This window comes from Aquarana catesbeiana, linkage group LG01 (assembly GCF_042186555.1).
Source record: "Aquarana catesbeiana isolate 2022-GZ linkage group LG01, ASM4218655v1, whole genome shotgun sequence".
Taxonomy (NCBI): Eukaryota; Metazoa; Chordata; class Amphibia; order Anura; family Ranidae; genus Aquarana; species Aquarana catesbeiana.
This window is the reverse complement of record NC_133324.1, coordinates 768,414,388-768,433,638: the sequence shown is the minus strand read 5'-3', so window position 1 is coordinate 768,433,638 and position 19,251 is coordinate 768,414,388.

Here is a 19,251-nt window from a genome sequence, read left to right as displayed (position 1 = left end):
GCACGTCTGATTCCCATGAGGAATCAGAAGGGGAGGACCAGGACGGGGAGTCCAGGAAAATCTCCAGGTATAAATTGTCCCTGGATGAGGTGGAAGATCTCTTGGGGGCAATATATACAACCCTCGGGATACACGAGGATAAAAAACCCCTATCTCTCCATGACCTTATGTATAAGGGCTTGGGAGATCAAAAAAGAAAAGTTTTTCCAGTACATGAAGTGCTGGTGGAAACGATTAAGAAGGAGTGGCAGGATCCTGAGAGGAAACCCTTCTTTTCTAGCTCCCTTAAGAGAAGGTTTCCATTTTCAGAGGATCCAGCGTCCATTTGGAATAAAAATCCCAAGTTGGATGCCGCCTTCTCTCAGGTCTCTAGACACACAGACCTGGCATTCGAGGATATGGGGGCTTTGTTGGATGTCATGGACAAAAGGATAGACTCACTTCTAAAAAAGACGTGGGACTCAACTGTGGGTAACTTAAAGCCAGAAATGGCTGTTACGGTCGTAGCCCGCAATTTAGAGCACTGGCTTTTCCAGATTCAGGAGCACATTGAAGCTGGCACAGCCAAGGAGACTATCCTAGCCTCGTTCCCCACGATTCTGCGAGGAATCGCATACATTGCAGACGCCTCAGCAGAGTTGGTCCGTATGTCGGCCAGATCAGCGGCGCTGGCGAATTCGGCCAGAAGAGCGCTCTGGCTGAAAACTTGGCCGGGGGACACCGCCTCCAAGGTCAAATTGTGCGGGATACCCCTGACAGGTGATCTACTCTTTGGCCCTGGTTTAGAGACGGTCTTAGACCGTACAGCGGACAAAAAGAAGTCCTTTCCGCCTAAGAGGAAAGCCCCAGCTCAGACGAGAAAGGGGTTTCGTCCGAAAAAAGGCAAGGAATCTCCCAAGCAAGGGAAGAAAACTTGGGGCCAAAGAGGTAAGGGCAGAGGAGGGGCGATTTTTCGCCCTCCTGAGAAGGCCCGTAAAGATCAATGACTCTCTAGGGACGGTGGGAGGAAGACTGGGGGCCTTCCTTCCACAGTGGGAGACCCTCTCACCCAATCGATTCATCCTGGGGGTCATAAGAAGGGGGTATCTCTTGGAATTCTCAAGACCACCCCCGCAAAGGTTCCTTATTACGAAGCTTCCCAGCTGCACAGCAAAGGCCGAAGCTTTGGTGGACGCCCTGAAAGAACTGGAGATTCAGAACGTAGTTCACAGAGTACCAAGGGGGCAGGAAGGAGAGGGGTTCTATTCCCACGTATTTGTGGTGAAAAAGCCCTCGGGAAAATTCAGACTGATTCTGAACTTAAAACCCTTAAACAGGTCAATTTGCTACAAAAGGTTCCGCATGGAGTCAATCTTTACGGTCAGGGCCCTGCTACCACACAACTGTTATATGGTGTCTCTGGATCTCAGAGACGCATATTTACACGTCCCTATCACAGAAACCTCCCAGAGGTTCCTCCGTTTAGCAGTAGACCTGCAGGGCACAATACTGCATCTGCAGTTTCAAGCACTGCCCTTCGGGCTATCCTCCTCGCCCCGCATATTCACAAAGGTACTGGCAGAGGCGTTGGCCTTCCTGCGACTCCAGGGGGTATCAGTTATAGCCTATCTGGATGACCTGCTTCTTTTTGCAGTATCCCCAGAACAGTTGATCCGAGACCTCGATCTAACCAAGAGGGTTCTAACAGGTTTGGGGTGGCTGCTGAACTTAGAAAAGTCCAGTCTCATTCCCTCACAGCGCATTGTGTACCTGGGGTACCTGCTGGACACTACGCTCTCGAGAGTTTTTCTTCCAAGGGAAAAAATTCTAAAACTGGACAGAGCAGTGTTCTCCCTCCAGTGCAACCATCTGGTGTCCAAGAGGTCCATAATGTCAACATTAGGCCTTCTAACTTCTACTCTTCCAGCAGTGCAGTGGGCAGGATTACATTTTCGCCCCCTACAATCATATGTACTAAGAGTATGGGACCACAGTCAGAGGGATCTAGACACCTTAGTACAGGTTCCCCATCAAATAAAGAGATCTCTTTGGTGGTGGAGGAAGGAAGTGAACTTGTCACAGGGACGTCTGTGGCTCATCCCAGTCCCACAGATCCTAACCACGGATGCAAGTGGCAAGGGCTGGGGGGCACATCTGGGATCCCTTCTAGCGCAGGGCACATGGAAGGGCGACGAGCTGCAGAGGTCTTCCAATTGGAAAGAGCTGAGGGCAGTAGGCCTAGCCCTCAGATTCTTCAAAAAGGAACTCCAGGGCCACCATGTACAGGTACGGTCGGACAACTCATCCACCGTGGCCTATATAAACAAGCAGGGAGGCACCAGGAGCGGAAGTCTGCTGGCCCTAGCAGAAGACATTCTAAGCTGGGCCGAGTCCAACACTCTCTCACTCTCAGCGGTTTTTCTGAGAGGGGAGAGGAATATAATCGCAGATTTTCTCAGCCGGAGGAGTCTAAAGGAAGGAGATTGGGCCCTCAACCAGGAGGTTTTCAATCTCATAGTCGAGAAATGGGGACCCCCGGAAGTGGATCTTTTCGCTTCAAAAGACAACGCGAAAACCCCCTGTTTTTTCTCCCTAAACGCAGGGGAAGGAGCACTGGGAGTGGACGCATTATCTCAGAATTGGCATTTCAGGACATGTTATGCCTTCCCTCCTCCGGTACTATTACCGGCGGTTCTGAGGAAGTTTCAATTAGAGAGCACCTCTCTTATTCTGGTAGCTCCACATTGGCCGAAAAGGGCATGGTTTTCAATCCTCAGTCAGTTAGCAGCGGAACCTCCCCTTTTCCTTCCACCTCGAAAGGATCTTCTGTCGCAGGGTCCAGTCCTCTGCCCACAGGTGCAGCAGTGGAAATTAGCGGCCTGGCTACTGAGGAGGGTATATTAAGATCCAAGGGGTTTTCAGAGAGCTTGATCTCTACCCTCCTCAACAGTAGGAAAAAGGAGACCCGTAAGATTTACAAAAAGGTCTGGCTCCTTTTCAACAAATGGTGCATAGAAAACTCCTTCTCGGTGCAGAGTCCCGTAGCTGCGTTGGAATTTCTGCAGTGTGGAGCGGACAAGGGTTTATCTGTAGCTACCCTTAAAAGTCAGGTTTCAGCACTCAGTGCTTATCTGGAGAAGTCTCTGGCTACCAATCCATGGGTGGTCAGATTCTTTAAGGCACTGTCAAGACAGAGACCTACCAGGGGTCCTCCCTTTCCCGGGTGGGACCTATCTCTGGTTTTACAGAGCCTTACGGGAAGTCCCTTTGAGCCATTGGACAAGTGCCTGTTAAAGGAACTTACCCTAAAAACAGTATTTTTAGTTGCAGTAACAACTGCCAGGAGGGTCAGCGAAATTGAGGCGTTATCAATTAGACCTCCTTTTTGTGTTATTTTGCCAGACAGGATAGTCCTTAAGACTGATCCAGCTTTTTTGCCTAAAGTGGCGTCAAGCTTTCATAGAAGCCAGGAAATAGTCCTACCCTCGTTTTGTCCCAATCCTTCAGGTGAAAGGGAACTAAGATTTCATTTTTTAGATGTAAGGAGGTGTATCCTACAATACCTAGAGATGACTAAGACAATAAGGAAGTCTGATTCTCTATTTATTTTATTTTCTGGGGCCAGAAAGGGTCTCAGAGCGTCCCGACGCACGATTGCCAGGTGGCTTAGATTAGCTATTGGGCAGGCATATTCTTTAGCGGGGAAGGAGGTCCCTAGAGGCATAAAGGCACACTCCATCAGAGCAGTGGCAACTTCCCAGGCAGAGAAGGCTGGAGCAACGCCAGAGCAAATATGCAAGGCAGCAACATGGTCCAGCTACTCCACTTTCGTTAGACATTACAGAGTGGACCTGGTGGCGGCAGGTGAGCAGGCTTTTGGGCGAAAAGTTCTGCAAGCTGTAGTCCCACCCTAATTGGTAAGTGCTCGATTATCCTCTCTATTGTGGCTGTCCTGAAATGACGGAAAGGGAAAATTAAAGTTACGTACCGGTAACGTCTTTTCCTGTAGTCTTTCAGGACAGCCCTAGTTACCCACCCTAAGCTTGGGGGGGTCTTATTAAAGACCAGAACGCAATATGGTAATGATATTGATTGGTATGTTATTAATGTGTTCTTGTGTCTCCCCAGCTGGCCGGAGGTACTCTTGAAAGAACTGAGGTCTGGCAGGGGAGGAGAGATTTTATGGGCTGGCGCAGTGTTTCCAGAGGAAGGGGAGGAGACTATCTCTCTATTGTGGCTGTCCTGAAAGACTACAGGAAAAGACGTTACCGGTACGTAACTTTAATTTTTATAGCATTGATCGCTGTATAAATGTGAATGGTCCCAAAAATGTGTCAAAAGTGTCCGATGTGTCTGCCATAATGTCACAGTCACGGAAAAAAAATCGCGATCGCCGCTATTACTAGTAAAAAAAATAATTTTTTTTTTTTTTTAAATGCCATAAATCTATCCCGTATTTTGTAGACGCTATAACTTTTGCACAAACCAATCAATATACGCTTATTGCGATTTTTTTTTTTTTTACCAAAAATATGTAGAAGAATACATATCGGCCGAAACTGAGGAAAAAATTTGTTTTTTTTTTTTTTTTAAATTGGGATCTTTATTATAGCAAAAAGTAAAAAATATTGTGTTTTTTTTTTCAAAATCGTCGCTCTTCTTTTGTTTATAGCGCAAAAAATAAAAACCGCAGAGGTGATCAAATACCACCAAAAGAAAGCTCTATTTGTGGGGAAAAAAAGGACATTAATTTTTTTTGGGTACAACATCGCACGACCACGCAATTGTTGTTTAAATTGCGACAGCGCTGAAAACTAAAAATTGGCCTGGGAAGGAAGGGGGTGAAAATTCCCTGTATTGAACCGGTTAAACCACTTCAACCAAGAGTTTGCAGCCTTGTTTACTCCCAATCAAGTTGTCTGAGTTGATGAGTCCCTGACTAAATTTTCTGGCCGCTTGTCTATCAAACATCTTCCCAACAAGCGTGCCAGATATGGGGTCAAGATGTATAAGCTCTGTGACAGGGCAACAGGCTATACATATAGTTTTATGGTTTACGAGGGAAAAGATAGTCATGTAGAGCCGGAGAACTGCCCAGACTACATAGGGAGGGCTGGTAAGATTGTGTGGGACTTGGTGTCACCCTTATTTGGAAAGGGGTACCACTTGTACGTGGACAATTATTACACAAGCGTGCCACTTTTTAGTCACCTTTTTGATTATGGACTTGGCACCTGTGGCACCGTGCGATCTAATCGTTGGGGCTTCCCCCAACAGCTTGTAGAATCCCGACTTAGACGGGGGAGAGAGCCTACTTGAAGTGTAATAATTTGTTAGCAGTAAAGTGGAGGGATTTACGGAATGTTTCCGTTCTTTCCTCCCTTCATGCAGATACGACAGTCCAAATTCCTACGGCGACTGGTGTTGTGGAGAAACCCCTCTGTGTCCACAAATACAATCTTAACATGGGAGGGGTGGACCTCAAGGACCAGTTGTTGGCGCCATACCTAATTGCCCGTAAGGCCAGACGGTACTAAAAAGTGTATGTATACTTATACTTAAAAAAAAAAAAAAAAAAGAACACAAAAAAATATAAAATAAAAAAGCCAAAAATAATATTGGTTTTATTTTTCTTCTCTTTCTATTGTTCTTTTTCTTATGTTCGCTCTCTACTGTCCACTTTATTGTTCGCTCTCTGTTGTTACTGTATTTTAGAACTGTAATGTTTTATTTTTACTATGTTTTATTGTATTTGCTTGGCAGGTATGGTATGTCTTACTGTTATACTGCAATGTTACTTTGTTTTATTAACCATCATTTGCTTAGCAGGTACGCCATTCAGCTGCAGCACGGGTTTATTTATTCTGACAGCAACAGCGTTTTCTCCCACGATACGTAAAGCCGTGACTCCAGCGCTGTAGGAGGTGATTTCCCCACCACAGTTAAAAAAAAAATGGTGCATGTATGCCCATCATTAGAAGTGGGTGGATGAAGGGCGGTAGTCTAATGGTGGGCATATCCCCTGATCAATCTCTTTTTTACGTTCAGCCCACAGGCTGCATGAAAAAAAAGAACATTACAATCTATGCCCAACAAGGACCAGCGACGTACTGATATTTTGCTGGACTTTGAGTGGTATACCAGAATGATGCCTGCAGGTTTAGGTATCATCTTCGTATCATTCTTTTCAGCTAGCGGTTGCCCTTCATGTAAACGCAATCTTAGTTAGCCTCTAGACTGCTTTTACAAGCAGTGGGATGGAATGCCCCCCCCCCACCATCTTCCATGGTTTTCTCTTGCTCTCCTGTCCCAACAGGGAACCCAAGAATGCAGGCGGTGGTTCCTCCAGCTGACCATAGAGCTGATCATCTCTATGGCCTAAGAAACCGGAAGCTATGAGCATTTCATGACTTAGGTTTCGCCGGATATAAACAGCACCATTGGGAAAGCATTTTATCACACCGATCTTGGTGTGGTGAGATGCTTTGAGGGCAGAGGAGAGATCTAGGGACCCCAATTTTTTTTTTTTTTTTAAAAAGAGCACCTGTCGCTAACTATTGCTATCATAGGGGATATTTATATTCCCTGAGATAACAATAAAAATGATAAAAAAAAAAAAAAAGAAAAGGAACATTTTAAAAATAAAATAAAAAAGCAAAATAAATAATAATAAAAAAAAAAGCGCCCGTCCCTCCGTGCTTACGCGCAAAGGCGGACGCAAGCGTCGGCCTGGTGTCATATGTAAACAGCAATTGCGCCATGCATGTGAGGTATCACCGCGAAGGTCAGATCGAGGGCAGTAATTTTAGCAGTAAATCTCCTCTGTAAATCTAAAGTGGTAACCTGTAAAGGCTTTTAAAAATGTATGTAGTTTGTGCGCAATTTTAAAGCATGTCGTGATATCCATGGATTTCTTGAGGTGCTAAAATGGAAGGGCAGTTCAACCCCCCCCCCCTCCCCAAATAACCCCATTTTGGAAGGTACACCCCAAGGATATTGCTGAGAGGCGTGTTGAGCCCATTTAATATTTCATGTTTTTTTTTTGTCACAAGTGATTGAAAAATGACAAAAAAAAAAAATTACAAAGTTGTCACTAAATAATATATTGCTCAAACGTGCCATGGTTATATGTGGAATTTCACCACAAAATACATTCTGCTGCTTCTCCTGAGTATGGGGATACCACATGTGTGAGACTTTTTGGGAGCCTAGCCGTGTACAGGACCCCGAAAACCAATCACCGACCTTTAGGCTTTTTAAGGGTGTAAATTTTTTATTTCACTCCTCACTGCCTATCACAGTTTCCGAGGCCATGAAATGCCCAGATAGCACAAACCCCCCCCCCCCCCCCCCAAAACCCCATTTTGGAAAGTAGACACCCCGAGCTATTTGTTGAGAGGCATATTGAGTATTTTGCAGATCTCGCTTTTTGTCACAAAGTTTTGAAAATTGAAAAAAGAAAAAATTTTTTTTTTATATTTTCTTAATCTTCAAAAACAAATGAGAGCTGCAAAATACTCACCATGCCTCTTAGCAAATACCTTGGGGTGTCTACTTTCCAATTTGGGGGGGGGGGGGTTGTGCTATCTAGACATTTCAGGGCCTCCGTAACTGTGATAGGTAGTGAGGAGTAAAATCACCATTTTACGCCCTTAGAAAGCCTGAAGGCGGTGATTGGTTTTTGGGGTCCTGTACACAGCTAGGCTACCCTAAAAGTCTCACACATGTGGTATCCCCGTACTCAGGAGAAGCAGCAGAATGTATTTTGTGGTGAAATTCCACATATAACCATGGCATGTTTGAGCAATATATCATTTAGTGACAACTTTGTAATTTTTTTTTTGTAATTTTTCAACCACTTGTGACAAAAAAAAATGAAATATTAAATGAGCTCAACATGCCTCTCAGCAATATCCTTGGGGTGTCTACCTTCTAAAATGGGGTCATTTGGGGGGGGGGGGTTGTACTGCCCTTCCATTTTAGCACCTCAAGAAATGAGATAGGCAGTCAAACTAAAAGCTGCTTAAATCCCAGTAAATGTACCATAGTTTGTAGACGCTTTTGCGCAAAACAATAAATATACGCTTATTGACTTTTTATTTTTTTACCAAAGACATGTGGCTGTCCTAAATGTATGACTAAAATTGAGTTTATTGGATTTTTCTTATAACAAAAAGTAGAAAACATAGTTTAAAAAAAAAAATTTTGTTCTTTTTCCGTTTATATTGCAACATTAAAAATCGCAGAGGCAATCAAATACCATCAAAAGAAAGCTCTATTTGTGGGGAAAAAAAGGACGCAAATTTTGGTTGGGTACAACATTACATGACTGCGCAATTACCACTTAAAGCAGCGCAGTCCCAAATTGTAAAAAGTGCTCTGGTCATTGAGCAGCCTAATCTTCCAGGGCTGAAGTGGTTAAGGTAGGTAAATTTAGTAGAGAGTAGAGAAACAGAGCAGGCTCAAGGTAAGAACCTTGCTACAGCATTTCCTCAGTTGAAAGAAGTAGCCTGCATGGCCTTCCAGGGACAGGTTCTCTTTGAGACAGTCTATGTCAACAGCATTAGAGATGTGGCTGAAGTTGAACACTTGTCATTACTAGCGGAAGAAGGCTAGAGTACAGATTGTAAGGTCTTTTTCTCCTAATTGTTAATAAGTGTCTTTTCTCCACTTGTGGTCTGCATATCCTCTGATGGTTTTCTGGGTCAAGGTGTTTCTGCCCCAATTGTGGTGGCAGTTTACTATCTAAAAGCCCATGGTGGCAATATCTGGTATGCATCTTAAAGCTTTGGGCTCCATTTCCACTAGTGCGACTTGTCGTGTGACTTTGAACACAGGGTCACATGACAAGTCTCAGCCCATTGATTTCAATGACATCTGTTCCAGTCTGTGTGATTTAGGGTTGCAGAGACTTTGAAAAGGTTCCTGCGCTTTGTTGCAACTTAGATCCAGAGACTGTAAAGTTGGATCGGGGCTGCACTCGAGGTCGCACTCTGAATCACGCAACATTGGGGTTGCAATAGTGGAAACGTAGCCTTAAGGGGCTGGGTTCAGATGGAAGTTTTCCCTAGAAAGATACATACTTTGAATTGCCTCCCTTCCCCTGGGACACTTTTTGGCTTGGCAGGCATCATAGATAATTAATGTTTCCATCACTTAAGCAATTTCTGTGACTTGCTTTTGGACCTATGTATGCACTACCATTCTGGTATCCTGCTCCTTGTCTTTTGGTCAGCACCTCATGTATTAGGATGCTGGACCTAGTACCAGGCTCAATGCCTTCTTGAAATATTTGCATAGAGAGATCCTTAGATGGAGAATTATTGGTGCAGGCTCTATCAATCAACCTGACATGATCCTCCAGATATTCCAGTAATCTAGGTTCAGAGATCATCGCTGGAACCCACTTACCTTGGGAATGTCTGGATGGCCCTACTCAGACTCAGGACAAAGTGCTTTTTCTCCTTGATAACTTTAAACACTCTAGTCTCAGATTCAAACTGTCTGTACCAGGAGCAATCTGGATCTCCGCTTTTGTAGGAGAAGCCTATAACTGAGGGTAGCCTCATGTGAGGCAATTCTTTTGGCCTGGTTTCACCCCAGGATCCTACAGGCCTCTGTTCTTCAAGGGACAAGTTGACTCAGTCTTTGGTCAGGTGATTTCCCTATTGCTGAGACTCAGGGGTCTGGATCTAGAGCAAGGAAGTCTTCTCTTCCTGTTTTAAGGAACCACAATGGAAAGACACCTCAGACAGTGAACCGTTCAGGGAAGAGACCTAGACACCCTTGATATCAAGGGGGTTGGTTGTCTTGGGCGTATTGTTTTCCAGGGTAACACGCAGAAGTTCTGGGCTGTTTTATATAATCTGTATCCATGCAGACAATGCCATAAAGTTGGTGTACAATTTTCAGGTGGATTCAGAGTTTTGCAGTAGCAAAAGGCTGGATCGGTATCCTTGGCAAAAAGTCAGGCTCCAGCCTTGTCAGGCATGGGTATACATCTTGGCAGGCAGACTGCACCTGACAGCAGTGTCTAAACCTGTTAGATTGATTTCTACCCCTGGAGCTGTGTCCCAGGTGGACAACTTCAGAGGTTGACTATGGAACCCCCGAGGTCAAACTAGAGGCTAGTTAGTTCTGGCTCAGGTGCAGTGGTCCTCTAGTAGGATGCTCCTGTGACTTTCAGTACTTCCCTTGTTTGTCTCACATGTTCGGAATGAAAAGTGTTCCAGGCTGATTCAGGATGTGGTACTCCAACCTAAAAGGGGCGCTGAACAGTTGCTCTGAGGGATCTACTGGATCAGGATCATCTGTTCCCAAGGAATGTGTTTTGCCACCCAGCTTCAAACTGCTTTACAGCTTAATTATTGAAGCTCAAATTCTGAGACCGGGCATCATGGAGTCTAGTAATCCCTTGATGCTAAGCAGGGGTGGGGTCTACTAATCCATGTTAAATCTATTGCTAGACGTGGTGATTGCTTATCTTGGTGTAAGCCTCAGGACTTTCTCCCAAAAAGTTTATTCGCTGTACAAGTCCTTGCGACTTTGTGGGATCTTAAGTAGTTTACTCATAGCCTTCACTTGGGGAGGTGACTATTTTTAAGGCTGGTGACCTTGTCTAGCATGGAACCTTTCACAGGTTTAACATAAGACAAGGTTATTAGAAAATTAAAAGCAAAAAGTATAACCGCGCTAAAGCTTCAAAATAGTATAAACTCAAAGCTGCACGGATAAAACACCAATATCAGTGTAAAAAACAATCAAATAAGCAGAAACGTGCGCTAAGAATAGTATGTGCAAAAAACAAATCGCATATAAAGCAATCCTCATCAATGTCAATCATATGTTGAAATAACCATTGACCAAAACAACTGAAATTGATAATAAAGTGCAAAATGTGCTATAGTGTTGACATACGTAAATATATAGAGCAATTTATATAAAGTGCAGGGTATACTAGAGAGTGACCAAACATTAACAAGCAAGCAGTTTAGATGATCCCACACTCATTGCAGGGTAAATTGATAATAAAGTGCAAAATGTGCTATGGTGTTGACATACATAAATATATAAAACAATTTGTATAAAGTGCAAAATATACTGGAGAGTGGCCACACATTAATCAAACAAGCAGTTTAAATAATCCCACATTCATTGCCGGGTAGCCCCTGAACAGTCTTGTGAAGAATAAACCACCTCAGCAGTGAGAGGAAAAATAATTTTTTTTAGTCCATAATAGAGTATCAGAAGGAAGAAAAGAGGAAAGTTCCATAAACAATGCACCACTTCCAAAGGACAACCAAAGTTTCACAGTCCGTTAGATCACACAGCCCACAAGGTGCATGTAGAGGCAGAAGATGTCTATATGAGAGTTTCCCCGTGCTCCAAGTAAGTGACAGATGGACTCTTACCCGAACTGATGGACCTCCCTTCGGGCAAGGTCGTACTGGCAGGCAGACTTAGCCCTCTGCAGGGACTGTGGATGGCTCCGAGTCCTCCGGTGTATCTTCCGTCTACAGCCTGGAACGAACCAATACTTCCTCCTGCGGGGGGGTGACAGACCCACTCAACCTGAAGGGGAGTGAGTAAAAATGGAGAAAGGGTTCCGATGGTGTAGTATTATAAAATTTATTGGGATATTACAAATATCATAGCCGCAACACATGGGCTCTGTGACAATTTAAAAAAACAAGTGTAAAATTCGCCGGCATAAAAACTAGCATCCACCCGTGCAGGTCATGGGGCAGGCTGAAAGATGGCTTACGATGCGTAGCCACGCCCTACATGTTTCGTCACACTCTGACGTCTTCAAAGGGGCCCCACGGGTGAATGCTAGTTTTTATGCCGGCGAATTTTACACTTGTTTTTTTAAATTGTCACAGAGCCCATGTGTTGCGGCTATGATATTTGTAATATCCCAATAAATTTTATAATACTACACCATCGGAGCCCTTTCTCCATTTTTACTCACTCCCCTTCGGGTTGAGTGGGTCTGTCACCCCCCCGCAGGAGGAAGTATTGGTTCGTTCCAGGCTGTAGACGGAAGATACACCGGAGGACTCGGAGCCATCCACAGTCCCTGCAGAGGGCTAAGTCTGCCTGCCAGTACGACCTTGCCCGAAAGGAGGTCCATCAGTTCGGGTAAGAGTCCATCTGTCACTTACTTGGAGCACGGGGAAACTCTCATATAGACATCTTCTGCCTCTACATGCACCTTGTGGGCTGTGTGATCTAACGGACCGTGAAACTTTGGTTGTCCTTTGGAAGTGGTGCATTGTTTATGGAACTTTCCTCTTTTCTTCCTTCTGATACTCTATTATGGACTAAAAAAAATTATTTTTCCTCTCACTGCTGAGGTGGTTTACTCTTCACAAGACTGTTCAGGGGCTACCCGGCAATGAATGTGGGATTATTTAAACTGCTTGTTTGATTAATGTGTGGCCACTCTCCAGTATATTTTGCACTTTATACAAATTGTTTTATATATTTATGTATGTCAACACCATAGCACATTTTGCACTTTATTATCAATTTACCCTGCAATGAGTGTGGGATCATCTAAACTGCTTGCTTGTTAATGTTTGGTCACTCTCTAGTATACCCTGCACTTTATATAAATTGCTCTATATATTTACGTATGTCAACACTATAGCACATTTTGCACTTTATTATCAATTTCAGTTGTTTTGGTCAATGGTTATTTCAACATATGATTGACATTGATGAGGATTGCTTTATATGCGATTTGTTTTTTGCACATACTATTCTTAGCGCACGTTTCTGTTTATTTGAAGGTTATTAGAAACCAGTTCTCCATTTTGCTCTGGTTAGTTTCTATCTGTCTCCTCAAACAGGACATCCATATTCAGTTCCTTGATCTGGATCCAGTTCACCCAAAGGAAGGTTCCGTCTCTTGGTTTGATGTGATCGGGATGGAAAAATTATTTTTCAGCCTTTACTTTCCTCTTTTGTATTTCAAGATGGATCCTGTAGGGATGCTTTGATTTCTAGCTCCATCGTGTCAAGTCGACTCAGCAGACCATGAACCAACTCCATGGTCTAGGGTTTATCCTGTACTGACAAGAAGTTTTTTATAACCTATTTTCTCCACAACTTTATCCCTGATCTGTCTGGTGTGTTCTTGGTCTTCATGATGCTGTTTGTTCACTAAGGTTCTCTAACAAACTTCTGAGGGCTTCACAGAACAGCTGTATTTATACTGAGATTAAATTACACACAGGTGGACTCTATTTACTAATTAGGTGACTTCTGAAGGCAATTGGTACCACTATATTTTAGTTAGGGGTAGCAGAGTAAAGGGGGCTGAATACAAATGCACACCACACTTTTCAGATATTTATTTGTAAAAAAAATGTTGAAAACCATTTATCATTTTCCTTCCACTTCACAATTATGTGCCACTTTGTGTTGATTTATCACATAAAATCCCAATAAAATACATTTACACTTCTGGTTGTAGCGCTATATATCACATCCACAGCTGTGTGTATTACAATAAAGACATAAAAAAATAGTGAATACTGCCAAAAAATGTATGATCATAAAATGGATAGTGTCAAATAATTAATCAGTGTTGATCACATATAAAGTAAATACACAATAATGCTTAATCATCAGATGTGCCAGTGATTAGTAGAAACCCGTGCTGGTTCCATGAGCCAGACACCAAACATAAAAAACATAAAACTTTAAAAGTCCATAAAAAATGTGTAGAAAAATAGTGAAGAAAACATCAACAGAGTTCAAAGGGGGTGATGCATGGCCAGATGGTATTCACAGAATTTTAGTCGCACCAAATCTGGCGAGTGGGCAGAAGTCGCACCAAAGTCGTACCAAATCTGGCAAGTGGGCAGAAGGGAAACCACAAGTGTGCATAGATTGTACATCAGTGCCGGGGCCAACACCAGGAGTAGAGGAGGCTTACCGGAAAAAATTGACCTGAAATGGCGTACGCCAGACAAGTCAAAAAAGCATAATAACCACTGGTTCTGGGAAATGCGTCTTGTCAGATGTCATCAACAAATGGTGGAAAGAAAAGGGGGGGTCCGCACGGCTTCCTCTCCCATGGGTAATCCAGCATAAGCCAAACGTGTAGTTTCATATGCCATGCAAGGAGCAAACAAAACTCACATAGCGTAATAACGTTTTAAAACACTAGTTTATTAAAATAATAAAAAAAAAAAACTCACATTTGGAAGAACGAAACAGAGCTCAAATATCAAATAGCAGCGATCGTGAGGGGTTTTTTGAGCTCTGTTTCGTTCTTCCAAATGTGAGTTTGTTTTTTATTATTTTAATAAACTAGTGTTTTAAAACGTTATTATGCTATGTGAGTTTTGTTTGCTCCTTGCATGGCATATGAAACTACACGTTTGGCTTATGCTGGATTACCTATGGGAGAGGAAGCTGTGCGGACCCCCCCTTTTTCTTTCCACCATCTGTTGATGACATCTGACAAGACGCATTTCCCAGAACCAGTGGTTATTATGCTTTTTTGACTTGTCTGGCGTACGCCATTTCAGGTCAATTTTTTCCGGTAAGCCTCCTCTACTCCTGGTGTTGGCCCCGACACTGATGTACAATCTATGCACACTTGTGGTTTCCCTTCTGCCCCCTCGCCAGATTTGGTGCGACTTTGGTGCAACTAAAATTCTGTGAATACCATCTGGCCATGCATCACCCCCTTTGAACTCTGTTGATGTTTTCTTCACTATTTTTCTACACATTTTTTTATGGACTTTTAAAGTTTTATGTTTTTTATGTTTGGTGTCTGGCTCATGGAACCAGCACGGGTTTCTGATGATTAAGCATTATTGTGTATTTACTTTATATGTGATCAACACTGATTAATTATTTGACACTATCCATTTTATGATCATACATTTTTTGGCAGTATTCACAATTTTTTAATGTCTTTATTGTAATACACACGGCTGTGGATGTGATATATAGCGCCACACTTTTGTTTTTTTTCTGCCTTGAGTCTATAGGTGTGTTGGCTGCTTTTCACTTTCTTTCTAAACGTAGCGCTGTACTTATTTATTTTTACACTTCTGGTTGTAACATGACAAAATGTGGAAAATTTCAAGGGGTATGAATACTTTTTCAAGGCACTGTACATGAACGGTCCCCAGTTCTGATATATCAAATTGAAGATGTTTGGGTGAAGATTCAATTTTCCTTGATCCTGCAGTAGCAGTTGACCATGCATGGACAGATCACTGGACAGTGAGTCCATGAGGTTATGTGGCTTGCTTCCTTTATGGCTGCATGACTCCTGGTGCCCCCTTGATGGTTAATGTAGGCCACACCTGTGGCACTGTCTGAGAGCACCCCAATTGGCTGTCCTTGCAAAAAGAGGGTTTATCATTGCAGAGTTATCAATACTGCTCTGAGCGCCACAATGTTAATGGGGAAGTTGACATCCACAAGTGACCATGTTCTTTACAGTGAGGAACTGGAACACTGCTCCAGCCTGAAAGACTGGTGTCTGTTATCACTTTCCAGTGACAGAAAAGCAAGGACTTCCCTATTATCAAAACTGGCCTAGAGATTCCCCAAGGTAGGGGAATTCTTGCTTTGTTGGACAAGAGCATGCTTATTCCAGGTCGACAAAATGATGTTGTGTTGGAGGATTCTTAAATTAAGTTGGGCAAATGGTATCGCCTCAAAGGAGGAATTCTCATGGAAAAATCTCCTTGTGGCATGTCTAATTTACCTCAATGCTCAAGCATCTACACTGGGAGAATTTTCTTTTCTGAAGGAAAACCTTTGCCTGTAATGTGTCCAGGACCAGGCCCAAGTATTCCAGGCGCAGAAAAGGCTGGAGAGCAGATTGCTTTTTAAATTGATCACCCAACCAAAAGCCTGAATTAGAATTGTCCTGTGGAAAGTTGTTAGCTGAAATGAGATGAATCTTTTAGACCAGTGGTCATCAACCCTGTCCTTAGGGCCCACTAACAGGCCAGGGTTTTATGTATTACCTTGGGGAGATGCAGACTGGAATACTGCAATCACTGAGCAGCAAATTATATCACCTGTGATGTATTTCAGTTATCTTGCAAACCTGGCCTGTTAGTGGGCCATGAGGACAGGGTTGATGACCACTGTTTTAGACGTTCCTCTAGATCAGTGTTTCTCAACTCCAGTCCTCAAGGCGCCCCAACAGGTCAGGTTTTCAGGCTCTCCATTATTTTGCACAGGTGATCTGATCAGTTTCACTGCCTTAGTAATTACCACAGCTATTTCATCTTAGGGAAATCCTGAAAACATGACCTGTTGGGGCGCCTTGAGGACTGGAGTTGAGAAACACTGCTCTAGATAACCTATACGATCTGAGAGTTCTGAGAACAGGAAGAAGAGGCATTAGGACATTTGTTAATACTATGGGAGCAGAGGATAGGGTAAAGTGCACTGTGACAAATTGGAAGTGACTATGTGCCATTGTGTGCGATTACAAACTACATAAAGTACTGATGAGGTGCATAAATGGAAACATGGAGCTAGGTATCTTGGATGTCTACAAATGCCATCTATTCCCCATGTCTCAGAGAGGTAAGTACCGACCTTGCAGATTTATTGAAAATTTTGGAATATCAAGGCATTTGTTCAGGGATTTTAAGTCCAGAACAGGACAAATACCACAGTTAAGCCTCGTACACACGATCAGATTTTCAGCAGTGAATTGTGTGATGACAGACTGCCTAAAATCCCGCCGTTAGTATGCTCCATTAGACAATTGTTGTCCAACTTGTTGGATGGCAGGCTAGTAAATTTTCGGCAGACAACGGTCTGTTGTCAGATTTTCCTATTGTGTGTACACAAGTCCGTCACACAAAAGTCCAAAAAACAAACATGCATGCTTGGAATCAATGCTCACCAAACACGACATTAGCAGAAGGTGCCCAAAGGGTGGCGCTCAAGAGCTGAAATTCCACATAGTACATCATTACATTCGTGTTTGTTGGCCGACAATTGTGTACCATTTGTATGCAAGACAAGTTCCTGGCACACGCCCTTCAGACAAAAGTCTGAAGCTTTGTTGCCTAATAATCCGATCGCGTGTACGAGGCTTTAGAACCATGATCAGTTCTGAATAAAATCCTATAAACCTATTTCATAGGAGGAGAAGATTCAGGGCATCTTGCAGAGATCTTATGGTCCTTGAACAGTCTGGTTAATTCATAAGAAATCAATCCGGTATGTAGTTTGAACTCTATTTTGTACTCCTTAACCACTTGCCGACCATCTCACACGGATATACTGCGGCAGGTCAGCTCTCCTGCACGAATGGGGAACTGCCTGTGCAAACAAGGCGATTCCCTGTTCTGCCAGATGACATGACAGAGATCTACTGTTCCCAGTGATTGGGAGCAGTGATCTCGGTCATGTTCCAGTAAGCCCATCCCCCTACAGTTAGAACACACCTGTGACTGCCTACTACACTTAACCCCTTCCCTGCCAGTGTCATTTTTACATTGATCAGTGCATTTTTATAGCACTGATCAATGTAATAATGTCACTGGTCCCAAAAAAATGTCATTTGGGGTCAGATTTGTCTGCCGCAAAATCGCAGATCGCCGCCATTACCAGTAAAATAAAAAAAAATATATAAAAGTCCCTAAATCTATCCCGTAGTTTGTAGACGCAATAACTTTTGAGCAAAATCAATCGATATAAGTCTATTGCGATTTATTTTAACAAAAATATGTAGAATATTTATCGGCCTAAACTGATGAATACATTTTTTTGGAATATGCATTATAGCGGAAAGTAAAAAAAAATGTTTTTTTTAAAAAAAAGTTGTTCTTTTTGTTTATAGCGCAAAAAGTAAAAACCGCAGAGGTGATCAAATACCACCAAAAGCTCTATTGGCTGTGAAGTTGGAGCAATTAGGCCTGGTTCACACCTATGCATTTTTTAGCGCGTTTTCAGTTTTGCAGAAACACACTACAGTCCATAGAACATGGTTTCCTATGGATGCAGTTCACATCTGTGCATTTTATGGAAAGGGCCAGGGTTTTTTTTTTCTGGTTTTTGGTTCCATAGACTTCAATGGTTTAAAGATGTGTATTGAAAAACGCAAAATGCACCAGCAATATGCAAACTGCACAAGTGTGAATCAGACCATAGGTGCTATGCTCTTTGTGGAGGTAGAAGTCCCTGAGGAGGGGGGTTTGGATCTCCTGCTGTGAAATAAAACCTTCCCCTGCTGTGACATATTTTATGAATTGGTCAAGCGCCTCTCCAGATGTCCTCCTTGAAAGGGTATATGTATAGTATCCAAAACATATAAAAGCATCTGCGTTATTCCCCCTAATAAATATCAAGGAAATAATTTATTGCCGACTCACCCCTGCCAAATTAAGGTGGGAGTCCTAAGAACTACAAAACAATTCTCCTGCACTTGTGTGCTTGGTCTAGGTGCAGTCAACCCGTTTTTGTATGGAATGTCAATGGCCTTGCTGCCCTCCTCAGAACAATGGGTGTCCTTGGAACTGGAACATATAAGAAGGAAGGGTGCACCGAACTTGAGCATTACCAAAAATATTTTTAGTAAAAAGGTAAAAACAGCAATGGTTATGCTCACATAAAAACGTGGTATACAAGCATATCAAGGCAACAGCAATAGCAGTTTCTCTTAGGTCTAAAGTTAGAACCGGAGATGCCAGAGAACCAGACGGTATTGCAGGGTGGCCAATGCGTTTTCCAGCGTGGACCCTCTTCCTCAGAGCCAAAGCGATGAATCATCACTTTGGCTCTGAGGAAAGGCATTGGCCACCCTGCAGTACCATCTGGTCCTCCAGCATCTCCAGTTCTAACTATAGACCTAAGAGAAACCGCTATTGCTGTTGCCTTGATATTATATTAAAAATATTTTTGGTAATGCACAAGTTTGGTGCACACTCCCTCCCTTCTTTCTTATATGTTACAGTCCTAAGAACTAGAAAGGGTTAACCACCTAAAAAGTTCATAATCTTTATTATAAAAATTTGGGTTAAACACAGTATAAACAACAAGAAAACTTCCACCGTTCACCATTAAAAATATGACAATATTGTTACAGCTAGCCAAGGGGCTAGCCTCTGGTCTGTGTGCCTAGTGCCTAATAAAGTAACTGGTGGAAGTGTAAACCATGGTGCATGAATGTAAACTGCTGTTATCATGGAATCATAGTATTTTTTTTTTTTTCCGGAATATAAACATCTAATTTTTGTGTTTACATACCATACATAAAACCAAATTGAAGTA